Source organism: Carcharhinus amblyrhynchos, chromosome 22, assembly GCF_965287045.1.
Source record: "Carcharhinus amblyrhynchos chromosome 22, sCarAmb.v2.hapA, whole genome shotgun sequence".
NCBI classification, from domain to species: Eukaryota; Metazoa; Chordata; class Chondrichthyes; order Carcharhiniformes; family Carcharhinidae; genus Carcharhinus; species Carcharhinus amblyrhynchos.
The window spans coordinates 47,143,629-47,156,887 of NC_137345.1; positions in this window are offsets into that span (position 1 = coordinate 47,143,629).

Here is a 13,259-nt window from a genome sequence, read left to right on the forward strand (position 1 = left end):
AGACTTGTGGAAGCGTGTTAGAATATACTTCCAGGGCAATTAAATATATCACAAGAAACACTATCCTTTATTTGTACATCCTTTATTGTCAGGCTATGTCTGGAATCTATAAGGAGTGATGGGTCCCATCACATGGTGGGAGGTGAAACTGCTGGAAGAGTTTGAAAGGAGGGTGACCAGTCCATATTTAGTTTAAGCGACCTTTCCAAGTCAGCTCTGAGAGCTGGGGCTGTTCAATTTGTAACAGTGTAGGTTTTGAGAAAATTTGATTGAAATCTTTGAAAGAATGAAAAGATGAACGCAGGTCCAAGTGTGCTAGGGGATTTTCACACTAACTTGTAGTGTGAATGTAAGCCTACTTGTGATTAATAAATAAACTTTAACTTTAAGTGTACAGGATAGTTCAGCTGATAGATTAGTGAGGACTCTGAAATATGTGGCCCAAATCATTTGCCATACTTGTATTCTGTATTGACTGATGCCAGCTTCAAAATGAGTGAAACATTGACAATACTTCAGCACAAACCACAGAATTATTTAAGAGTGCAGCTTTGGATACAAGGCAGATTGTGCATATGTTCCATTCAACAAGGATAACTCATTTTCTTTGAATAAATGATGTATAAAACATGTACATTCATCACATTGAATTTTTTTTTAATTCACTCATGGCTGGCCAGCATTTATTGCCCATCCCTAGTTGCCCTTGTTCAGAGGGCAATTGAGAATCAACTACATTGCTGTGGATCTGGAGTCACATGTAAGCCAGACCGGGTAAGGACAGCAGATTTCCTTCCCTAAAGGACATTAGTGAACCATGGGCGGCATGGTAGCGCAGTGGTTAGCACTGCTGCTTCACAGCTCCAGGGTCCTTGGTTCGATTTCCCAGCTCGGGTCACTGTCTGTATGGAGTTTGCACATTCTCATCGTGTCTGTGTGGGTTTCCTCCAGGTACTCCGGTTTCCTCCCACAGTCCAAAGATGTGCGGGTTAGGTGAATTGGCTGTGCTAAGTTGCCTCTCAGGGTCAGGGGACTAGCTAGGGTAAATGGGGTTATGGGGATAGGTCCTGGGTGGGATTGTGGTCGGTGCAGACTCGATGGGCTAAGTGGCCTCTTTCTGCGCTGTAGGACTCTACGACCCCTTCATCCTTCATTTTAGCTTAAATAAAGAGTCAGTCCCAAGTCGCAACAATCAAATAAACTTCATACTTGTAACAAATTGGTTAGATATTTGGAAATGAAAAAATTGCAGAGCTACAGGGAAACAGCCGGAATATGGGATTAATCGGACAGCTCTTTCAAATAGATGGGCTGGGCATCTTCTTTCCACGCTTATGATTCCATGAAATTATGTCCTAAATCTGTTTAATATTTTCTCCACATCGTATATCTTCTCCTGATTGAGTGGTGTTGTACACAATCTGCTGCCAGATCTTTGCTGAGTGTTCTATTGACCTGACTAACTGCTCGAAAATGTCCAAGAACAGCTTGGTGTTAGGATGTGTGCCAACTCTGCCCTGCACCTCGCTAGTGTAGCAGATGCCACATTGCAGGCACAGTTACTTTGGCTCAGACTGGGAGAACCCTGTTGCAGTACTGTTACGTGTGGGAAATTGTGATACTTTCACAAGGCAGGTTGGAGTTTATGAATTTTTGGGTAAATTAAGTGCAGTGGAATATTGGCATGACACAGTGGCTTAATATGACGTGATTTAATTAGTGAGAGCTTGGGTTTTAAACACAGCCCTGGGTGATAAGATTAAAGAAATATCAGTTCAGGAACATGGAATACTTTTCAACATTCAGAGTCAGCTTAAAACACATCTGGAAAGTAAAGACCTCATCGCTTTAATGCATTAATGTTCTGTTGTTATAATCTCCAATGGTTCACTCGCTGCTACACTATGGGGAATTATTTTCCAATTCCCAGCCATCTCAATTTGCTTTGACAATACAGATTGCCACTTGACCCAAAACCAAGAATGTTTTGTATTTTGCTTAGTTGGAAATGTTCTGAGAAGCCAAAATTTATTTTACAACTGTCAGAGAGCAGGTGAGCGATCAAAGCTTCTCAGTCTGGACTTAATCCAAGGTCACAGAAGTGAAATACTGGAGAGCAGAAGTGCTGGCGTGCAGACGAGAGGACAACTTCAATCTCTGGAACGTTGCAGCACAAATAAAGTATATCAGAAATTTCTGATAACAAAGGGAGGGATCTTCCGGCAGCGCTTGCCCGAAGACCAGGAATTCCCATGGGAATGGGAGCGGGGGGAGGTTGATGGACCTGGAATGGTCTGATTCCTGTGGTGGGTGGGACGGGGAACTCTGGTCAAAGTGACATTAAAAGTGGAAAATGTGATTCGCTTAGATTTGCACAAGTCTTTGATAACGTTCCTCGTGACAGATTGTTACTGAACTGGAAAGTATCAGGCGGGCGATTCCCCAGTTAGAGCAGTTAGAACAGCGCAGTGGGCCAGGTTGGTCTGAACCGTGCTGGGATCAGAGTCCTGGCGAATCGTGTAAATAGGACTGTAGGTAGGGCTTTAAACTAATTGGGGGTGGGAGGGTGCGAGGGTAGGTGACATTACGGGGTCTAAAGTAAAGGAGAGGGTACAGGTAAAGGAAGAGGCCAAGGATGTCCCAATAATAAAGGGAGTAGGGGGCGTGAGTATGGTCGGTGGCGTTCTGGCAAATAGGGTCCAGGTGAAGGCTGGGATGAAGGCGCTTTATCTGAATGCACGAAGCATTCGGAATAAAGTGGATGAGCTGGTGGCGCAGATCGACACAAATGGATATGATCTGGTGGCCATTACAGAGACGTGGCTGCAAGGTGACAGGGACTGGGAGCTGAATGTCCAGGGGTATCAAGTGTTTAGGAAGGATAGGCAGGAGGAAAAAGTGGGGGGGCGTAGCTCTGCTGATTAAGGATAGCATCAGGGTGGTAGCAAGGGATGATATAGGAACCAAAGAGCAGAAAGTGGAGTCGTTGTGGGTAGAGATTAGGAACAGCAAAGGGAAGATGACGCTGGTGGGTGTCGTTTATAGGCCCCCAAATAATGATCTGGAGGTGGGGCGGGCTGTTAACGCGCAAATAAGTGCGGCGTGCAGGAATGGAACGGCGATAATTATGGGGGATTTCAATCTACATATTGATTGGCTGACCCATGTTGGACGCGGTGGGCTTGAGGAGGAGTTCTTGGAATGCTGCCGGGATAGTTTCCTTGAACAGTGTGTGTTGGAGCCGACGAGGGAGTGAGCTATCTTGGATCTGGTGTTATGTAATGAGGCGGGTAAAATTAGGGACCTTGTGGTGAAGGATCCCCTTGGGAAGAGTGATCATTGTATGGTGGAGTTTCTGATGCAGATGGAGGAGGAGAAAGTGGGTTCCTGGACATGTGTCCTTTGTTTGAACAGAGGGGAGTACGGTAGGATGAGAGAGGAATTGGCGAATGTTGATTGGGGGAGCGCGTTGGAAGGTAGGTCTGCTGAGGAACAGTGGAGGATCTTTAAGGAAATCTTTCTTGGTGCTCAGCAGAAATTTATTCCAATGGTTAAAAAGGATCGTAGGAGGAGAGGTAATAAGCCGTGGATAACGAAGGAGGTGAAGGAAAGTGTTAAATTAAAAGCAGAGGCGTTTAGAGTAGCTAAGAGTAGTGGGCGAGAAGGGGATTGGGAGAGGTTTAAATGTCAACAAAGATTGACAAAGAAGTTGATAAAGAAGGGTAGGAGAAACTATGAAGCTGGGCTAGCGCTTAACATAAAAACGGATAGCAAGAGTTTTTATAAATATATGAAAAGGAAGAGGCTGGCTAGGGTGAACGTTGGACCCTTAGAGGATGAGAGGGAGGACTTAGTGGTAGGGGATGGGGAAATGGCTGAGGCCTTGAATAACTTTTTTGTTTTGGTCTTCACGGAGGACGACGTGAATAATTTGCTGGGTGTTAGAGATGGAAAGGTGGTAGGAGTGGAGGGCCTGAATGACATTATTGTTACTAGAGAGACAGTGCTCGACAGACTGGAGGGACTGATTGTGGACAAGTCCCCAGGTCCGGATGGAATGCATCCAAGGGCTCTGAAAGAAATGGCGGAGGTGATAGTGGATGCCTTGGTGATTATTTTCCAAACGTCGCTGGGTTCCGGGGAAGTGCCAGAAGATTGGAAAACGGCTAATGTTACGCCGTTGTTTAAGAAGGGTGGCAGGCAAAAGGCGGGGAATTATAGGCCGGTTAGTTTAACGTCTGTTGTAGGTAAAATGTTAGAATCCGTGATCAAGGAGAAAATAGTGAGGCATCTTGAGGAGAATTGTTTGATAGAGCAGACGCAGCATGGTTTCGTTAAGGGGAAGTCGTGTCAAACGAATTTATTGGAGTTCTATGAGGATGTGTCTCGGGCGGTGGATAGAGGAGAGCCGGTGGATGTGGTGTTTCTTGATTTTCAGAAGGCATTTGACAAGGTGCCTCACAAGAGGTTATTACAGAAGGTCAGGGGGCATGGAGTTGGGGGTATGGTGTTAGCGTGGATAGAGGATTGGCTGTCAAATAGGAGGCAGAGAGTGGGGGTCAATGGGTGCTATTCGGATTGGTGGTTGGTGACTAGTGGAGTGCCCCAGGGGTCGGTGCTGGGGCCTCAGCTATTCACCATTTATATAGATGATCTGGAGGAGGGAACCGAGTGTATGGTGTCGAAATTTGCTGATGACACCAAGATTGGTGGAACGGCAAATTGTGCGGAGGGTGTGGAGAGTCTGCAGAAGGATCTAGATAGGCTGGGCGAATGGGCCAGGAAATGGCAAATGGAATTTAATGTTGGCAAGTGTGAGGTGGTCCACTTTGGTAGGAATAATGGTAGGAAGGACTATTACTTACGTGGCGAAAAACTGCAGCAGGCGACGGTGCAGAGGGACCTCGGGGTCCTTGTGCATGAGTCGCAAAAACCCAGCTTGCAGGTGCAGCAGGTGGTCAGGAAGGCGAATGGGATGCTGGCCTTCATAGCGAGGGGGGTTGAATATAAAAGTAGGGAGGTCTTGCTGTGGCTGTATAGGGCACTGGTGAGGCCACAGCTGGAGTACTGTGTGCAGTTTTGGTCGCCGCACCTGCGCAAAGATATTTTGGCCTTGGAGGGAGTGCAGAGGAGGTTTACTAGGCTGATACCAGAGTTGAGGGGGTTGAACTATGAGGAGAGGCTGAATAAACTAGGCTTGTACTCGTTAGAGTTTAGAAGAATGAGGGGAGATCTCATTGAGACGTATAAGATGATGAATGGGATGGATAGGATAGAGGTGGAGAGACTCTTCCCGCTCAGAAAGGACAGTAGGACTAGGGGGCACAGCCTCAAGATAAAGGGGGGGAGGTTTAGAACGGAGTTGAGGAGGAACTTCTTCACTCAAAGGGTGGTGAATCTCTGGAATTCTCTGCCCGTTGAAGTGGTGGAGGCTGCCTCGCTAAATATTTTTAAGTCGCGGGTTGATGGGTTTTTGATAAGCGAGGGGATTGAGGGTTATGGGGAGAGGGCGGGAAAGTGGAACTGAGCCACGACAGATCAGCCATGATCTTATTGAATGGCGGGGCAGGCTCGAAGGGCTAGATGGCCTACTCCTGCTCCTATTTCTTATGTTCTTATGTTTCGGAGACACCGGCGGAGACCATTTTGCAGGTTTTCCGCTGGGCATCATGACCTCCGCGTGTCTCCCAGCCAATGATTTCCAGCGTCATCAGCTCTGTGCCGAAAATCTGGGCCCACTAGTCTTTCACACTCCCCCATTGTCCCTTGATGCCCAGGGCCATTTTGGCACTGCCAACTAGGCATGGGGTAGTGCCAAGAAAGTGGGGCCTAATGGGGGCATGTTCTGATGGGGGTGGGGCCTCTGGGTGGAGATTGGTGGGGCCGGGGGGTTCTGCTGCCACTCTACAGCCAGGATCGGTGGGCGAGGGAGGGAGGATAGCGATCGTGACTAGCCATCGGTGGTGGGGGTTAGGGGATGTGTAGCCAGCTGGTGGGAGGGGGACGGTGGGGCGGCTGTAGGGGGGGATCAGCACTGTGAGGGTGGGTGTGTTGGGACTGCTAGTGGAAGGGGGGGGTGGGAGAGTTAGGAGTGTCAGTGGTGGAAGGGGAGGGCGGGTGGAGAGGGATTGAGGCAGGCTGGGAATGGGGATGTCGGTGCTGGGCCCAGACATGTCTGGGGGTCCAGTAAGTGGACCATGGTGAGCGGGGGGGGTGGGGGTTTGCACAGCCAGTGAAGCGGGGGTCATGAGGCTGGCCAACTATCTTGGCATGGACAGTTCGGCGCGTGTGCAGTGGCCCATTCAGTGGCAATAGATTTTCTGTGTGGTTCACATTAATGCACTCAGCAATGCACAGATTGTGGGACATTCATTTTTAAACTCCTGCTGAAAAAAACCAGCATGATTTACTCCAGTTTTAACGCAAGTTCGACACTTGGAATTTTTTTGGGAGATTCACCCCCCTGATATCAGATCAACTGACTGTTTTAAACATGTTCTGACTATATTTCCCAGACTTCAAACCATTCACAAAGTAAATCAGTGGACAGCAGGAATAAACAAAACATTTAAATAATTAGTCATAACTATCAGACCAGTTGAGTATCATTTAGGAGATTTGATTTGATTTGATTTATTATTGTTACATGTATTAACGTACAGTGAAAAGTATTGTTTCTTGTGTGCAATACAGACAAGGCATACCGTTCATTGAGAAGGAAGTGAAAGAGTGCAGAATGTAGGTTACAGTCATAGTTAGGGTGTAGAGAAAGATCAACTTAATGTGAGGTTGGTCCATTCGAAAGTCTGACAGCAGCAGGGAAGAAGCTGTTTAGAGTCCGAAGGTACATGACCTCAGACTTTTGTATCTTTTTCTGGACGGAAGAAGGTGGAAGAGAGAATGTCCGGGGTGCGTGGAGTCCTTAATTATGCTGGCTGCTTTGCCAAGGCAGCGGAAAGTGTGGACAGAGTCAATGGATGGGAGGCTGGTTTGCGCGATGCATTGGGCTACATTCACAAACTAAAATTGTACCATGCCTTGGTCAGGCCTGCACTGTGTTGGGTTTTGGGCACCATGTTACAAATCAGTCAAGTTACGTAAGTAGGGCAGAGAAAATCGATAACTCTTGATCTCTTAAAGATTGAAAGTGGACTTTCTTGAAATGGAGAAGGTGCTAAGGCTAAATTTAGAGCATTGGATCATTAAACTATTAGACCAAGAGACTTAAACCAGTGATGGGGATATTTATGGTAGAAGACAGGAAACATTTTCTCATGTTCAAATTAATCAGCATCTGTCATGTATTCATGTTATCCTAGTGGGAATGGGAATTACAGATTAATTCAAGGGTTAGTGATGGAGGAATCTTGATTTGTCTTATATCTGGCAGTAATGAACCAAGATAAGTTTTACGACTTTTCTTCTGTGATATTTCTCCTGTGATGTTGCACAGGAACTGTCAATCAGGAATTCCTGCAATCTGGATTGGAGTCAAGGAACATTAGGAGAGAATTCCAAACATCCTGAGATGTTTTTGGGATAGTTGACATGTTATAAATCAAACTAAAAAAAGCAATAATGTTTGGCATGTAAGGCATGTGCTTGTTTGAAAAGAAGCACTGGTGGTGTTTTTCTTCCGTTCGTTCACGGGATGCTAATTGGGCATTACTGGCAAGACCAGAATTTGTTGTCCGTCCCTCACATGCTCTTGAGAAGTTGGCATGAGCTGCTTTCTTGAACCACTGCTGTCCATCCACAGTAAGTAAATGTAGAGTTCCAGTGGGGAGGGAGTTCCAGGATTTTGATCTGGCAACGCTAGATGTAATTCCGAGTCAGGATGGTGTGTGGCATGGAGGGGAACTTGGAGGTGGTCACATTCCTATGTATCTGCTGCCCTTGTCCTTCTAGATGTTGAAGAAGCTTTTAATGTATCTTGTGTATGATACACACTGCAGTGAGCCAGTGATGGAGGGAAGGGGTGATTCTATGAGTACGATGACGTCAGGCTGTGTCTTAACCAGCCTGGGGGAACAACTCTTCTAACTTTAGCACAATTTTCCAGATGTTAATGTGGAACCATTGGTAGGAGTCACTGGACATTGTAGATGGAATTTTACTGGTCTGTCCGCCCAAAGTTTGTACGATCCCGTCCAAGGCCAATGGAGAATGTCATTCTCCGAGCCTTGCCCGCCCCCAGAATTCGGATGGGTGTGCAGGTAAAATTTTGGTCGGTACCTTCATTGGTGGCGAAGGTGTTGCTGTTGTAATATGCCTTTAAAGACTAGCAACATGATATCACCCGAAGGGAAGAATGTCATGTGATCCAGTTTTTGTTTCAATTATACCTGTAAGCAGAATACAGCACTGCTTGGATGTCTTCAAGCTTTTTATCCATGAGTATCAGTTCCTAGTCTTAATAAATAAACTCATCATATCTTTATCCAATCCCTTAGCAGTGATTGGTACTTTTATATCGTTATAACAACACAACATGGCATTCTGCAAGATTAATTTCAGGTAGGACATACTGAATAGCCTTAGATCATGCTGCTTGGCATCAGATAATGTTTGACATTCTGGTCAGTTGGCAATGGAAATGCAATTTCGGAGAGTGTTGAATTTGGATTGTGGTGACTGTACTGCTTGGAAGATGCAGAGCTCAAACTAAAAGCTGCAAAGAAGCTGGATCCCTTAAGGTGACATAACCTGTCAGTCCAGTGAGTGGAATAGCATGTTGAGAGGACCAGCACTGGGTTCAATTGGGAAAAGTGAGTGACCAGTGTGTGAGTCGGATTAATAGTGATTGCAGCACGGTGGCACAGTGGTTAGCACTGCTGCCTCATAATGCCAGGGACCTGGGTTTGATTCCGGCCTTGAGTGACTGTCTGTGTGGAGTTTGCATGTTCTCCCCATGTCTGCGTGGGTTTTCTCTGGGTGCTCCTCCCACAATCCGAAGATGTGTGTGTTATGTTAATTGATCGTGCAAAATTGCCCCTTAGTGTCTGGGTGATTAGCAGGATAAATATACGGGGTTACAGGGATGGGGCCTGGGTGAGATTCTTGTTGGTGCAGGCCCGCTGAGCTGAATGCCCTCCTTTTGCACTGTATGAAGGCAAATAAATAAACCATGATAACACTGGGCCAGAGGAGGTTAGCATTATGACAGGTAGCTTCAGGGAGTTACTGAAACAAATGGGAAGGTCAATTGGAGAGTGTCGGAATGTCCACAAAATTCCTCAGTTTGAATGGGGGTGCAGAGGACCCAATATCTCTCACGCTGATGCATCACAGCCAAGAATTACTCCTGGGCCGATTGAACTTCATAAAGGGAGGTGTGTGTTTTTAAAAGAAAGACAAGCAAAGATAGTTTAGTTTATTAGTGTCACAAGTAGGCTTACATTAACACTGCAATGAAGTTACTGTGAAAATCCCCGAGTCATTACATTCCGGTGCCTGTTCGGATACACTGAGGGAGAATTTAGCTCAGCCAGTGGACCCCTAACCAGCATGTCTTTCAGACTATAAAAGGAAACTGGAGCACCTGGAGGAAACTAACGCAGACACTGGGAGAACGTGCAGACTCCACACAGACAGTGACATAAGCCGGGTCCCTGGTGCTGTGAGGCAGCAGTGCTAACCACTGTGCTCCGACCCCTCCCAGCTCTCTGCCCCACCCTTCCCCTGCCCAACCCTTCCTCCCCACCAACTCCTACCCCTCCCAATCTCTGGCCCCAAGTCTCTCCCCCACCAGCTCTGACCCCTGACCCACCCCCTGCCCCACGCCTGTGAGCTAATCATGTTTTTTAAAAAAGCCTTTCTGTAAAGGTACACTAACACTACGGATGTTAGTGGGACACAGAAAAGCCAGCCATCTCCTGCAAAGGCAGCTTATAGGAAAAAGCTATCTTTCTCTCTCTCCCTCTGTTTATGGAAGAAATCTGAAAAAAAGCAACAAGCTAAAAGAACTCGGAAAGCCTTTCAGTCCCCCTGAAGAATCCAGTGTCCCTAGACTAATTGCTAACCTGCCAAAGTCAGCTGTACTGGAATCACCTAATTTAATGGCTGCAACATTTTGTTACATACGCTCATGGGCAAACCAAAGACTAATCCATTTAAGAAAAAATTTTTATCCGGACTTTTAACTTCTCATCTGATCTGTGTGTGATTATGTATTGCGTGCTTTATTATTTCCTTATCTTTTTGACTAATGACGTTTTGACTCAAAAAGGCCTTGGCTACTTCTAAGAAGTAAATATGTTTGGATTGAAAAAAGTATTCATGGGGAAGGAATTCCTTTTAGATTAACCTCGTTTTAAATGAAGCTATTTTGATCCCCTTGTGATCAAAGGAAGCAATATAGAACAGTGAATAAAGAAGGAAAGCCAGCTAATACCTCCTCACCCAGGAGAATAATAACATTGGGGTCCCACCTGAGAAGTTAAGAAATTTAGGATTTATTTGGAGAGCAGTTATATCCAAATTCACAGTGTTGAAACCGTCTACAGAGCTATGGCTTCTCAAGTCAGGTGTGTTTGAACCAGACAAGCAAGCCATTAAAATTCACCCAACAATTGGGAATGAAGGTCTATACAGGCTGTAAATGTTAGGAATAATAGCAGAAGAACTAAAGGATCCCCAAAAGATAAGGAGCACATTGGAAGGCCAGTTCAGAATCAAGTTAAACCTCCGTATTCATTGACCAGAGTTCATGTCATTTTGACAACTGCCTATAAAATCTATAGACCACTTCAAGTTTGTCTCCAGGATCCCATGGAATGTACATGGCAACCTGTCAAAATGACAAGATTTGCGCAGAACCAAGGTCCTATGACATCATTACACACAAACGCGCAATAGTGATGCATAACTGAGGATTAAATCAGATCCTTTCCATTTCTTCCACCACCCTACAGTCCCATTGCACCAGGACTAGATTTCAAATACAACCAGAAGTAAAATCCAAAAACAACAATCCCACAGATCACTTTGAACAATGAAAGAAACTTCCAGACCAGGTTACCATTGCACGGTCTGGGTATGCTAGCAGATTACCCTTCACTATAGAGAATCATGGATTCATCAGTTCCATGTGCTGATGTAATAGTAAGTTAACAAGAATATGTATTGCAAATAATTCCACCTTTAAAAAGAAAGGGTTATATTATGTTATGCCTTTAAAGGATAACAGCATGAAGTCACTAGAAGGGAAGTGTGTCGTGAGGTCTAATCTTTTAGTTTCACGTTTACCTGTGAGCAAAACAGAGCATATCTCTCATGCTTTCAGGCATTCTATTCATATTTATCTGTTTTCATGTGCCTGGTCTACATTAATGAACCCACAGCATGTTTACCCCATCCCCTATGAGTAATTGTTGCTTTTATATTATTATAACAACAGGACAGATGCTAGATGGTGCAATTTTTACTCTAGTTTTGCATAGTCATTTGATACAACCATGTAGTTGCGAGGGTGATTACACACACCGACAACCCCACAGCTACAGGTCACATATAGGTTACACTGGATGTACATGTCCTTCCTTAAAGGACATTCGAGAACCAGATGGGTTTTTGCGATTATTTGGTAGTTTCATGATCATCGTTATTGATATTTTTTTTTTTGCTAGAATTATTTAATTAACTGAAATTAAATTCCCCCCGCTGGCATGGTGGGATTTGAACCAATGATTCCTGATCATCAGGCCAGGTCCCAGGATAGCTTAGCACAATAACAGTAATGGTAACTAGTCTAGTAAGGCAGCGGCTATGGCGTAATGGTATATACTGATCACTATATCCATAAAATTCTGATCCAGGACCCTGATCCAAAATTCTGATCCATAGAAACATAGAACATTACAGCACAGTACAGGCCCTTTGGCCCTCAATGTTGTGCCGAGCTATGTCCAATCCCAAGATCAAGCTATCCCCTCCCTATAATCGCCTCCCTGTATGATCCAGATCCTATTAGTGACATTTGGAGTCTTTCCTCCATTCTCTATTCTAACACAGGCATCAACTTATTTTAAATAGATTAAATCTCATGGTTGAATGTAATAGAGCCAGCAATGTGATTGTTTTACACTAATATAGATAAAAGGGAGAGCATATCACCTTAAATAACACCAGGCAATATCTGGAGAGTTGGGTTTTCCTGTAATTGTGATTTAGTCAAACACACTTTAACACTGATAAATAGAAAAGCAGCCTTGATGGGCACTCAGCTGTGACTTGCTTTAAGGATCTGATATTCACGCGAGACACCAGGAACAGGACATGAGAGGCAGGATTTTCCTTTATTTCAGTGGGCTTACTGTTGATGGCAGGCTGCACATTGTAAAAAAAATTTGGACCGGGATTCATTATGTTGGATCTCTGCCCATTTGTGCGCCCAATCAGCCTTTGTAGCAGCACTTTTACTGCTGCCAGAAGTGGAGTTAGTGCAATGGAGCTTATGTCGCAGGATTAGTAATCCAGAGGCCGAGAATAATGTTGCGGGAGACAAAGACACTGCTAAGGGCACTGGGAAATCCCAGTCAAGTGTTAGCCAGCTGGGACATGCCCATGCCCACTTCTGGTTTAACCCAGGAGGGTTTTCAGGCAAGTAGAGAATGCTCGTGCCGTTGTTGAGTAAACCATTATCAACTACAAAGAGGCAATTAACTCCAAACTTAACCCAACAATCTAGTCAGTGCAGTCGTTTCCTGAACTGTGCAAAAATTGCCAGGGTCACTGAGGTGAGAGTGTGGCAAAGAGCTCAGTGAGACTGACGCACTGGGAAGCCTTTAAAGAAAGAAATTGCGAATCCAGTGACCAGTCTAAGCCAGTGCTCGCAGGTTTTGTGTTAAGTGCCTGAATTTGGTGGTTTGTGAGTCAAACAGGCACGGTGGCACAGTGGTTAACATTGCTGCCTCACAGCGCCAGGGACCTGGGCTCGATTCCGGCCCTGGGTTACTGTCTATGCGGAGTTTGCACGTTCTCCCCGTGTCTGCGTGGGTTTCCTCCGAGCATTTTGGTTTCCTCCTACAGTCCAAAGGTGTGTGGGTTAAGTGGATTGGCCACACTAACTTACTCCCTAGTGCCAGATGGATTAGCTAGGGTAAATACATGGGGTTATGTGCTTAGGGCCTGGGTGGGATTGTCGTCGGTACAGACTCGTTGGGCCGAATGGCCTCCCGTTACACTGTAAGATTGAACGAATTCTTTTTATTCTACGAACTTTCTCAAATTTTTGTAAGAGTTTTCAACTTGGAGTTTAT